The following is a 10,000-nucleotide window of genomic DNA, read 5'->3' as shown; positions in this document are numbered from 1 at the left end:
CATCCCGCAGCGCCAGTTCTGCTTACCAAAAATGGCCCACTAAGCGCCTAGGGTTCCGTCGCCGGCTTCGCACGCGGTTCACGCGGTGTACCAGGTAAAGCCGGCGATCTCACCCATTTATAGTTTGAGAATAGGTTGAGGTCGTTTCGGCCCCAATGTCCTCTAATCATTCGCTTTACCGTATGAGACATCCTCCGTGTTACGAGCGGGTTGTTACCGCGCCGTACAGCGCGGAGTCCCACCGGCGTCCGTACGCCCGCGAACGGGCGGGACACATCGGCGCCAGCTATCCTGAGGGAAACTTCGGATGGAACCAGCTACTAGATGGTTCGATTAGTCTTTCGCCCCTATACCCAGCTCAGACGATCGATTTGCACGTCAGAATCGCTGCGGACCTCCATCAGGGTTTCCCCTGACTTCATCCTGGCCAGGCATAGTTCACCATCTTTCGGGTACCAACGTGTGCGCTAAGGGTGCGCCCCCGGACGGCCGGAGCCGACCTGGCGGAGACGCCCCCGGACTGCGGACCAGCGCGACTTTGAACGCCGGTGGGTTCGGTCGCTAGGCCATCGTCCGCACCGTAAACGGTTCACTTTCATTGCGCCAAACGTGGTTTTTCGTGAGATCACCGTTGACTCGCGCACACGTTAGACTCCTTGGTCCGTGTTTCAAGACGGGTCGGAAAGTAGCCCGAAACTCGTCGCCGACCGACGGGACCCCGCCTGCGACGGGGCCGCGTCGACGGTTCATGCCGTCGGGCGAGCCGACCAGGAGCACCGGGGTTCGGCGCGAACGGTCACGCCGAGGCGCGACCGCCGCGACGAACCGCCACCCGGGCCCTTCGGCCGGCGCCCAACGAGTCGCGACGTCCGCTGACCGAGCGAAAGATCCGGCCGGCGGTGAGACCACCGACCGTGAATTCGCCCGGCGGGGACTCGCGGGCTCTGTCCGTTTACACCCGAACGGTTTCACGTTCTTATGAACTCTCTCTTCAAAGTTCTTTTCAACTTTCCCTCACGGTACTTGTCCACTATCGGTCTCGTGGCCGTATTTAGCCTTAGATGGAGTTTACCACCCGCTTCGGGCTGCACTCTCAAGCAACCCGACTCGAAGGCGCGGTCCGATCCCGGAACGCTGTGACGGCCTCTACTGGCCTGGCACCATCTGCGGGCCATGGCCCCGTTCAAGGGAGACTTGGACCGTCACGTGCGCCCCGGCAACGAGGCCGGCCCGTACGCCACAACTCCCATACGTGCCGCGACACAAAAGTGCGCGGCGGGATTCGGCGATGGGCTTTTCCCTGTTCGCTCGCCGCTACTGGGGGAATCACGGTTGTTTTCTTTTCCTCCGCTTATTAATATGCTTAAATCCGGCGGGTAGTCCCGCCTGATCTGAGGTCGGAACAAGTGTGTGGTACGTGTGGTGGTGGTAACTGGTGCGCGGGTCCGCGCTCCGTCCGCGCGGCGACGGTCCGCGTCCGCTTCTCGGTTGCCGGAGAGGTGGCGTCTCGAGGACGACTCTCAGCCGACCCGGCCGCGCTCTCGCGCGGCGGGCGGACGGGGACGTGCCGTTCGACGGCGCGAGAACCCGTGACTGTTTGCCGTCACAACTTGGGCGGACGACCGGGGGCAGCCGCGAGCGGTAGCCCGCGTTTTCCCCGGTCGAGCCGCCAAACTCGCGCGGGCGCGGCGTGCGGCCGACGGGCGCGCGGGCGCCGGTCCCCGTGAGGACCGGACGCGGCGCGCGCGCTCCGCCGGACGCCTGCCGTGCCGGCGCATCGGTCTGGCCGAGTATCCGGTATACGACCCTCAGACAGGCGTGGCCCGGGACCCGCGGGTCACCGAGGCCGCAATGTGCGTTCGACTGGTCGATGTTCGTATAACCTGCGGATTACACGACGACGCGCAGATAGCTGCGGTCTTCATCGATCCACGAGCCAAGTGATCCGCCGTTCGGGGTCGGGTGTTTGTTTTTTTTTTTTTTCGTTTACACAATCGTCTTCCGACGACGGTAACCATCTTTCGGTCGACTCTCGGTCGGGGGTCGCGGCGCGCGGGCGGTCGGCGGACGACAACCGTGCGCGGTTGTCGCGCGCGAGCGCACGCGGCCACGGGGTCGGATTAGGCGCGCGCGAGACCGGCAAGCGAGTCGCCGGCGCCGCGGGCCCGTCTCTAATGATCCTTCCGCAGGTTCACCTACGGAAACCTTGTTACGACTTTTACTTCCTCTAAACGGCCGAGTTCGGTCATCTTCCCGGTCGCGCGACGACCCAGCCCCCGAGGGGGCCGAATAACGCGCGTCCAGTCCGAAGACCTCACTGCGGTCGTTCAATCGGTAGTAGCGACGGGCGGTGTGTACAAAGGGCAGGGACGTAATCAACGCGAGCTGATGACTCGCGCTTACTGGGAATTCCTCGTTCACGTGGAAAAATTGCAAGCCACGATCCCTAAGCACGAAGGAGGTTCAGCGGGTTACCCGGAAGCCTGTCGGCCCAGGAATGTTAACACACGCTGATTCCTTCAGTGTAGCGCGCGTGCGGCCCAGAACATCTAAGGGCATCACAGACCTGTTATCGCTCAGTCTCGTGCGGCTATTTTCGTCCGCCGCCTGTCCCTCTAAGAAGAGTTTAAGCTCCTGGGAGCCGGCGGTAGCCCTAGTAACGTATCGTGATCCGCCGGCGACGGCCGCGAACGCGGCGCGCTTCACCGCGGAGCCCAGCGCACGACTGACGCACGGCGACCGGAGGTTGCCCCCCGACCCCCGCACGCCCGCCGCACGCCGGGACGCGGATGGCGCGGCCGCGCCCGACGACCGCCGTGGACGACGGGCGAACGCGTTCGGGGATACCGGGCCGAGCCGACGGGAACGCGAACGCAGACGGCCGAAACCGCCGGCGCCGCGCCCACGCCGACCCGGGTTTACCCGCCTAGTTAGCAGGACAGAGTCTCGTTCGTTATCGGAATTAACCAGACAGATCGCTCCACCAACTAAGAACGGCCATGCACCACCACCCACCGAATCAAGAAAGAGCTCTCAATCTGTCAATCTTTCCGGTGTCCGGGCCTGGTGAGGTTTCCCGTGTTGAGTCAAATTAAGCCGCAGGCTCCACTCCTGGTGGTGCCCTTCCGTCAATTCCTTTAAGTTTCAACTTTGCAATCATACTTCCCCCGGAACCGAAAAGCTTCGGTTTCCCGGAAGCTGCCCGCCGGGTCGTTAATGAAACGCCGGCGGATCGCTAGCTGGCATCGTTTACAGTTAGAACTAGGGCGGTATCTGATCGCCTTCGAACCTCTAACTTTCGTTCTTGATCATACGAGAACGTACTTGGCAAATGCTTTCGCGTCAGTTCGTCTCGAGACGATCCAAGAATTTCACCTCTAACGTCTCGGTACGAATGCCCCCGCCCGTCTCTGTTGATCATTACCTCCGGTCCCGAAAACCGGCCCGGCGGGACGCGCGGGCGACTGGCGCCCGCGGCCCGGCGGCCCGCGCACGGAAACGCCCCGGAGGGCGGTTTCGCGCGCCCGCGAAGGGCGGAGATGCGCGGGACCGAGGTCTTGTTCCATTATTCCATGCGACCAGTATTCAGGGCCTTTTGACGAGACGGCCGTGAAGCCGCCCCGCCAGATTTGAGCCTGCTTTGAGCACTCTAATTTGTTCAAAGTAAACGTGTCGGCCCGCCGACGGCACTCGGTGAAGAGCACCGCGCAGCAAGATTGGAGTAGGCGGCCGCCGTCGTCGAACCCCGACGGCCGCGCGACGCGTGGCCGCGCGGCGCGCCGGGAGCACGAGACACGTGTCCGCCTGCCGACAATACGTCCGGCCGACGTGCCGGTAACTAACACCCCGAGACGGCTGACGAGCGCGACGGCGACCGCGCCGACGGGACACGTGGTCCCGCGGCACGGCCGGCCGCGACACGCCGGACCGCCAGGGTGGTCCGGCACCGCCCAGACACAGATCCGACTACGAGCTTTTTAACCGCAACAACTTTAATATACGCTATTGGAGCTGGAATTACCGCGGCTGCTGGCACCAGACTTGCCCTCCAATTGATCCTCGTTTAAAGGTTTTAAAGTGTTCTCATTCCGATTACGGGGCCTCGGATGAGTCCCGTATCGTTATTTTTCGTCACTACCTCCCCGTTCCGGGAGTGGGTAATTTGCGCGCCTGCTGCCTTCCTTGGATGTGGTAGCCGTTTCTCAGGCTCCCTCTCCGGAATCGAACCCTGATTCCCCGTTACCCGTTACCACCACGGTAGGCATGGAACCTACCGTCGACAGTTGATAAGGCAGACATTTGAAAGATGCGTCGCCGGTACGGAGACCGTGCGATCAGCTCGAAGTTATTCAGAGTCACCAGGTCTTTGCGCGGGCCGCGATCGGGACGCGCACGAAGCGCGCCGCGACGGGCCGGTTTTGATCTAATAAAAGCGTTCCTCCCGCGCGCGACGCCCGAGAGCGCCGCGACGGTCGGAACTCTGTCGGCATGTATTAGCTCTAGAATTACCACAGTTATCCAAGTAACTTGGGTACGATCTAAGGAACCACAACTGATTTAATGAGCCTTTCGCGGTTTCACCTTAATGCGGCTTGCACTGAGACATGCATGGCTTAATCTTTGAGACAAGCATATGACTACTGGCAGGATCAACCAGGGATCTCGGGTTTACTGCTACCGCGCCCCGCGACCGCCACGCGCGTGGCGGCCTGGGACGCGTGCGTCCGAGCGCCGGTCCGACGCCCCGCGGAAGGGGGCGGCGAGCCGACGCCGAGGGCGATCGCGTGGCCGGGACCGCTGTGGGTCACGGCCGCGCGACCGACCGCGGTTCAACAACAACAAAATGTGTGTGTGGTGTGGTCGGCACACGGAGTGCGACACGTTGACGAGACGGACCGGGTGACGGTCGACCGCCGGGTTCGGGTGACGGTGTGTGCACGGGTCCCCGGCGAGCGTACCGAGACCGGCTCTCGCCCGATTCGTAACGGCCCCCAGCCGAGATCGAGGGGGAAGCCGGGACGCGACGCGAAGTCCGCCGTCCCGTGGCTTCGCCCCGGCGACCGCCGGGCGCGGCGACGATGGCCGGCCGCGGCGGGAATGTTCTGGCGTCGAGTGTTCGTGACACGCGGAACGGTAACGGGAGTCGTCATCGGTGTGGATTGGCGCGCGCCGCGCAAACACCGGCTGGTGGACGCGCGGCGCCGGTTGAGTTTCGCCACTCGGATTGCGAGATGGGTCGGCGGCCGAAACGCGGACGCGTGTCACCTTCCGCCGGCTCTCACCGGACCGGCCACTCAACCGACGGTGTCCCGCGTACGTGGACGACCGTCAGTTGGCGGCGACCGGTGGGCGCCGCGAGGTGTACGCGCCGTCTTCGGCGTCGCCCGTGGCTTTGCTGTTGTGGTGTTCGTGATCGGCGGCCGGCCGTCGACTGCAACGCCGACGACCGAACCGCTCACAAATTTACAAAATCCCGGGTTTTTCCACCTTAATGGCGTAGCGTCGTTCGTGTAACAGTGGACGCGCGCCCGTGGACTACCGCAATCCGCGCCCGTATCGGATCCCCCCGCCCGAACACTAATACCCCCGCCACAATCGCATTTCGCCTAACGTTGTTACAAGTCGTCGACCACCGTACGCACGCCGCTTGGCGGCACGGCACGAAAAAAAGTGGCGGGACGCAAATCTAGCCGGCCGACCACCTACGACACCGACCACCGGGCGCGCGGATTGGGACAGTGATAATACATTTCGTCTAACCGACCACCCGTAATGGCGTAGCGTCGCTCGTGCAACAGTGGACGCGCGCCCGTCAACTACCGCAATCGGCGCGCGTATCGGTTCCCCCCACCCGAACACTAATACCCCCGCCGCAATCGCACAATCGAAAAATATTTAAAAATCGCATCACGTCCGTCGGACCTACTATTCCTGATAGTATTCGGTGCGCCCGACGAGATCACCTCTTTGGTTCGTCCACCGAACACCGACCGATAACGAGTTATTGGGTTTGGAAAAAATCGCGATCCAAAAACTCCGGTTTCGAAACCCCGTGCAACGTCGACGTCCGGGCAGCCCGCATGCGACCTACCCCGGCTCGACGGACCACCGTGGACGGTCGACTGGAAAATAAAACGTGTTCATCGTAAACGACGTTAGGACGCGCGTAACAGTGCTACGTAATTTTTTTTCACCCGACCACCCGACATGAACAAATCTTCTCCCGTCCCACCGACCGCGGTCTACCCGGGCAACCCCGAGCGCATTTCGTCTAACCGACCACCCGTGACGTTGTTACAAGTCGTCGACCACCGTACGCACGCCGCTTGGCGGCACGGCACGAAAAAAAATGGCGGGACGCAAATCTAGCCGGCCGCCATGCGGTCCCGAGTAGCAGTACCGGCCGACCGCCTACGACACCGACCACCGGGCGCGCGGATTGGGACAGTGATAATACATTTCGTCTAACCGACCACCCGTAATGGCGTAGCGTCGCTCGTGCAACAGTGGACGCGCGCCCGTCAACTACCGCAATCGGCGCGCGTATCGGTTCCCCCCACCCGAACACTAATACCCCCGCCACAATCGCACAATCGAAAAATATTTAAAAATCGCATCACGTCCGTCGGACCTACTATTCCTGATAGTATTCGGTGCGCCCGACGAGATCACCTCTTTGGTTCGTCCACCGAAAACCGACCGTTAACGAGTTATTGGGTTTGGAAAAAATCGCGATCCAAAAACTCCGGTTTCGAAACCCCGTGCAACGTCGACGTCCGGGCTGCCCGCATGCGACCTACCCCGGCTCGACGGACCACCGTGGACGGTCGACTGGAAAATAATACGTGTTCATCGTAAACGACGTTAGGACGCGCGTAACAGTGCTACGTAATTTTTTTTCACCCGACCACCCGACATGAACAAATCTTCTCCCGTCCCACCGACCGCGGTCTACCCGGGCAACCCCGAGCGCATTTCGTCTAACCGACCACCCGTGACGTTGTTGCAAGTCGTCGACCACCGTACGCACCCGCGTAAATCGAACGCTGCACGCCGCGTGGCTGCACGGCACGAAAAAAAATGGCGCCGCCTGCGCGGGCGGGACGCAAATCGCGTCCCGCTAGCCGGCCGCCAGGCGGTCCCGCGTAGCAGTGCGGCCGACCACCTACGACACCGACCACCGGGCGCGCGCGGATTGGGACAGTGATAATACAACATGCACACTGTCCTTATTACCATCTGGTAATTTTTTTTTCACCCGACATGAACAAATCTTCTCCCGTCCCACCGACCGCGGTCTACCCGGGCAACCCCGAGCGCATTTCGTCTAACCGACCACCCGTGACGTTGTTGCAAGTCGTCGACCACCGTACGCACCCGCGTAAATCGAACGCTGCACGCCGCGTGGCTGCACGGCACGAAAAAAAATGGCGCCGCCTGCGCGGGCGGGACGCAAATCGCGTCCCGCTAGCCGGCCGCCAGGCGGTCCCGCGTAGCAGTGCGGCCGACCACCTACGACACCGACCACCGGGCGCGCGCGGATTGGGACAGTGATAATACAACATGCACACTGTCCTTATTACCATCTGGTAATTTTTTTTTCACCCGACATGAACAAATCTTCTCCCGTCCCACCGACCGCGGTCTACCCGGGCAACCCCGAGCGCATTTCGTCTAACCGACCACCCGTGACGTTGTTGCAAGTCGTCGACCACCGTACGCACCCGCGTAAATCGAACGCTGCACGCCGCGTGGCTGCACGGCACGAAAAAAAATGGCGCCGCCTGCGCGGGCGGGACGCAAATCGCGTCCCGCTAGCCGGCCGCCAGGCGGTCCCGCGTAGCAGTGCGGCCGACCACCTACGACACCGACCACCGGGCGCGCGCGGATTGGGACAGTGATAATACAACATGCACACTGTCCTTATTACCATCTGGTAATTTTTTTTTCACCCGACATGAACAAATCTTCTCCCGTCCCACCGACCGCGGTCTACCCGGGCAACCCCGAGCGCATTTCGTCTAACCGACCACCCGTGACGTTGTTGCAAGTCGTCGACCACCGTACGCACCCGCGTAAATCGAACGCTGCACGCCGCGTGGCTGCACGGCACGAAAAAAAATGGCGCCGCCTGCGCGGGCGGGACGCAAATCGCGTCCCGCTAGCCGGCCGCCAGGCGGTCCCGCGTAGCAGTGCGGCCGACCACCTACGACACCGACCACCGGGCGCGCGCGGATTGGGACAGTGATAATACAACATGCACACTGTCCTTATTACCATCTGGTAATTTTTTTTTCACCCGACATGAACAAATCTTCTCCCGTCCCACCGACCGCGGTCTACCCGGGCAACCCCGAGCGCATTTCGTCTAACCGACCACCCGTGACGTTGTTGCAAGTCGTCGACCACCGTACGCACCCGCGTAAATCGAACGCTGCACGCCGCGTGGCTGCACGGCACGAAAAAAAATGGCGCCGCCTGCGCGGGCGGGACGCAAATCGCGTCCCGCTAGCCGGCCGCCAGGCGGTCCCGCGTAGCAGTGCGGCCGACCACCTACGACACCGACCACCGGGCGCGCGCGGATTGGGACAGTGATAATACAACATGCACACTGTCCTTATTACCATCTGGTAATTTTTTTTTCACCCGACATGAACAAATCTTCTCCCGTCCCACCGACCGCGGTCTACCCGGGCAACCCCGAGCGCATTTCGTCTAACCGACCACCCGTGACGTTGTTGCAAGTCGTCGACCACCGTACGCACCCGCGTAAATCGAACGCTGCACGCCGCGTGGCTGCACGGCACGAAAAAAAATGGCGCCGCCTGCGCGGGCGGGACGCAAATCGCGTCCCGCTAGCCGGCCGCCAGGCGGTCCCGCGTAGCAGTGCGGCCGACCACCTACGACACCGACCACCGGGCGCGCGCGGATTGGGACAGTGATAATACAACATGCACACTGTCCTTATTACCATCTGGTAATTTTTTTTTCACCCGACATGAACAAATCTTCTCCCGTCCCACCGACCGCGGTCTACCCGGGCAACCCCGAGCGCATTTCGTCTAACCGACCACCCGTGACGTTGTTGCAAGTCGTCGACCACCGTACGCACCCGCGTAAATCGAACGCTGCACGCCGCGTGGCTGCACGGCACGAAAAAAAATGGCGCCGCCTGCGCGGGCGGGACGCAAATCGCGTCCCGCTAGCCGGCCGCCAGGCGGTCCCGCGTAGCAGTGCGGCCGACCACCTACGACACCGACCACCGGGCGCGCGCGGATTGGGACAGTGATAATACAACATGCACACTGTCCTTATTACCATCTGGTAATTTTTTTTTCACCCGACATGAACAAATCTTCTCCCGTCCCACCGACCGCGGTCTACCCGGGCAACCCCGAGCGCATTTCGTCTAACCGACCACCCGTGACGTTGTTGCAAGTCGTCGACCACCGTACGCACCCGCGTAAATCGAACGCTGCACGCCGCGTGGCTGCACGGCACGAAAAAAAATGGCGCCGCCTGCGCGGGCGGGACGCAAATCGCGTCCCGCTAGCCGGCCGCCAGGCGGTCCCGCGTAGCAGTGCGGCCGACCACCTACGACACCGACCACCGGGCGCGCGCGGATTGGGACAGTGATAATACAACATGCACACTGTCCTTATTACCATCTGGTAATTTTTTTTTCACCCGACATGAACAAATCTTCTCCCGTCCCACCGACCGCGGTCTACCCGGGCAACCCCGAGCGCATTTCGTCTAACCGACCACCCGTGACGTTGTTGCAAGTCGTCGACCACCGTACGCACCCGCGTAAATCGAACGCTGCAAGCCGCGTCCCGCTAGCCGGCCGCCAGGCGGTCCCGCGTAGCAGTGCGGCCGACCACCGGGCGCGCGCGGATTGGGACAGTGATAATACAACATGCACACTGTCCTTATTACCTTCTGGTAGATGAGGACAGTGCACTGTCCCTATCGTCCCCGATAGCGATGAGGACAGTGC

The 10,000-nt window shown here is 62.0% G+C and overlaps 3 non-coding genes across 3 annotated transcripts in view; all 3 read right to left on the bottom strand.

Moving 5' to 3' along the window:
• The window catches only part of LOC149053995 (large subunit ribosomal RNA), a 4,199-nt gene extending 2,799 nt beyond the window's left edge, over positions 1-1,400 (bottom strand). The window contains exon 1 of the ribosomal RNA XR_016192392.1: positions 1-1,400. This exon is cut by the window's left edge and continues 2,799 nt beyond it. This is a non-coding gene — a ribosomal RNA (large subunit ribosomal RNA).
• A 402-nt stretch (positions 1,401-1,802) lies between these two features.
• Positions 1,803-1,960, bottom strand: LOC149053994 (5.8S ribosomal RNA). Its single transcript, XR_016192374.1, has one exon. It is a non-coding gene; the product is annotated as a 5.8S ribosomal RNA (ribosomal RNA).
• Positions 1,961-2,172: 212 nt separating this feature from the next.
• On the bottom strand, positions 2,173-4,660 carry LOC149053993 (small subunit ribosomal RNA). The gene has a single exon (XR_016192384.1). It is a non-coding gene; the product is annotated as a small subunit ribosomal RNA (ribosomal RNA).
• Positions 4,661-10,000: the final 5,340 nt, after the last annotated feature.

The sequence above is a fragment of the Diuraphis noxia genome, unplaced genomic scaffold (genome assembly GCF_037042655.1).
Source record: "Diuraphis noxia isolate RWA-SAM2 unplaced genomic scaffold, SU_Dnox_SAM2 contig0017, whole genome shotgun sequence".
NCBI classification, from domain to species: Eukaryota; Metazoa; Arthropoda; class Insecta; order Hemiptera; family Aphididae; genus Diuraphis; species Diuraphis noxia.
The sequence above is the reverse complement of the archived record's forward strand: the minus strand, read 5'-3'. Positions and strand labels throughout refer to the sequence as shown.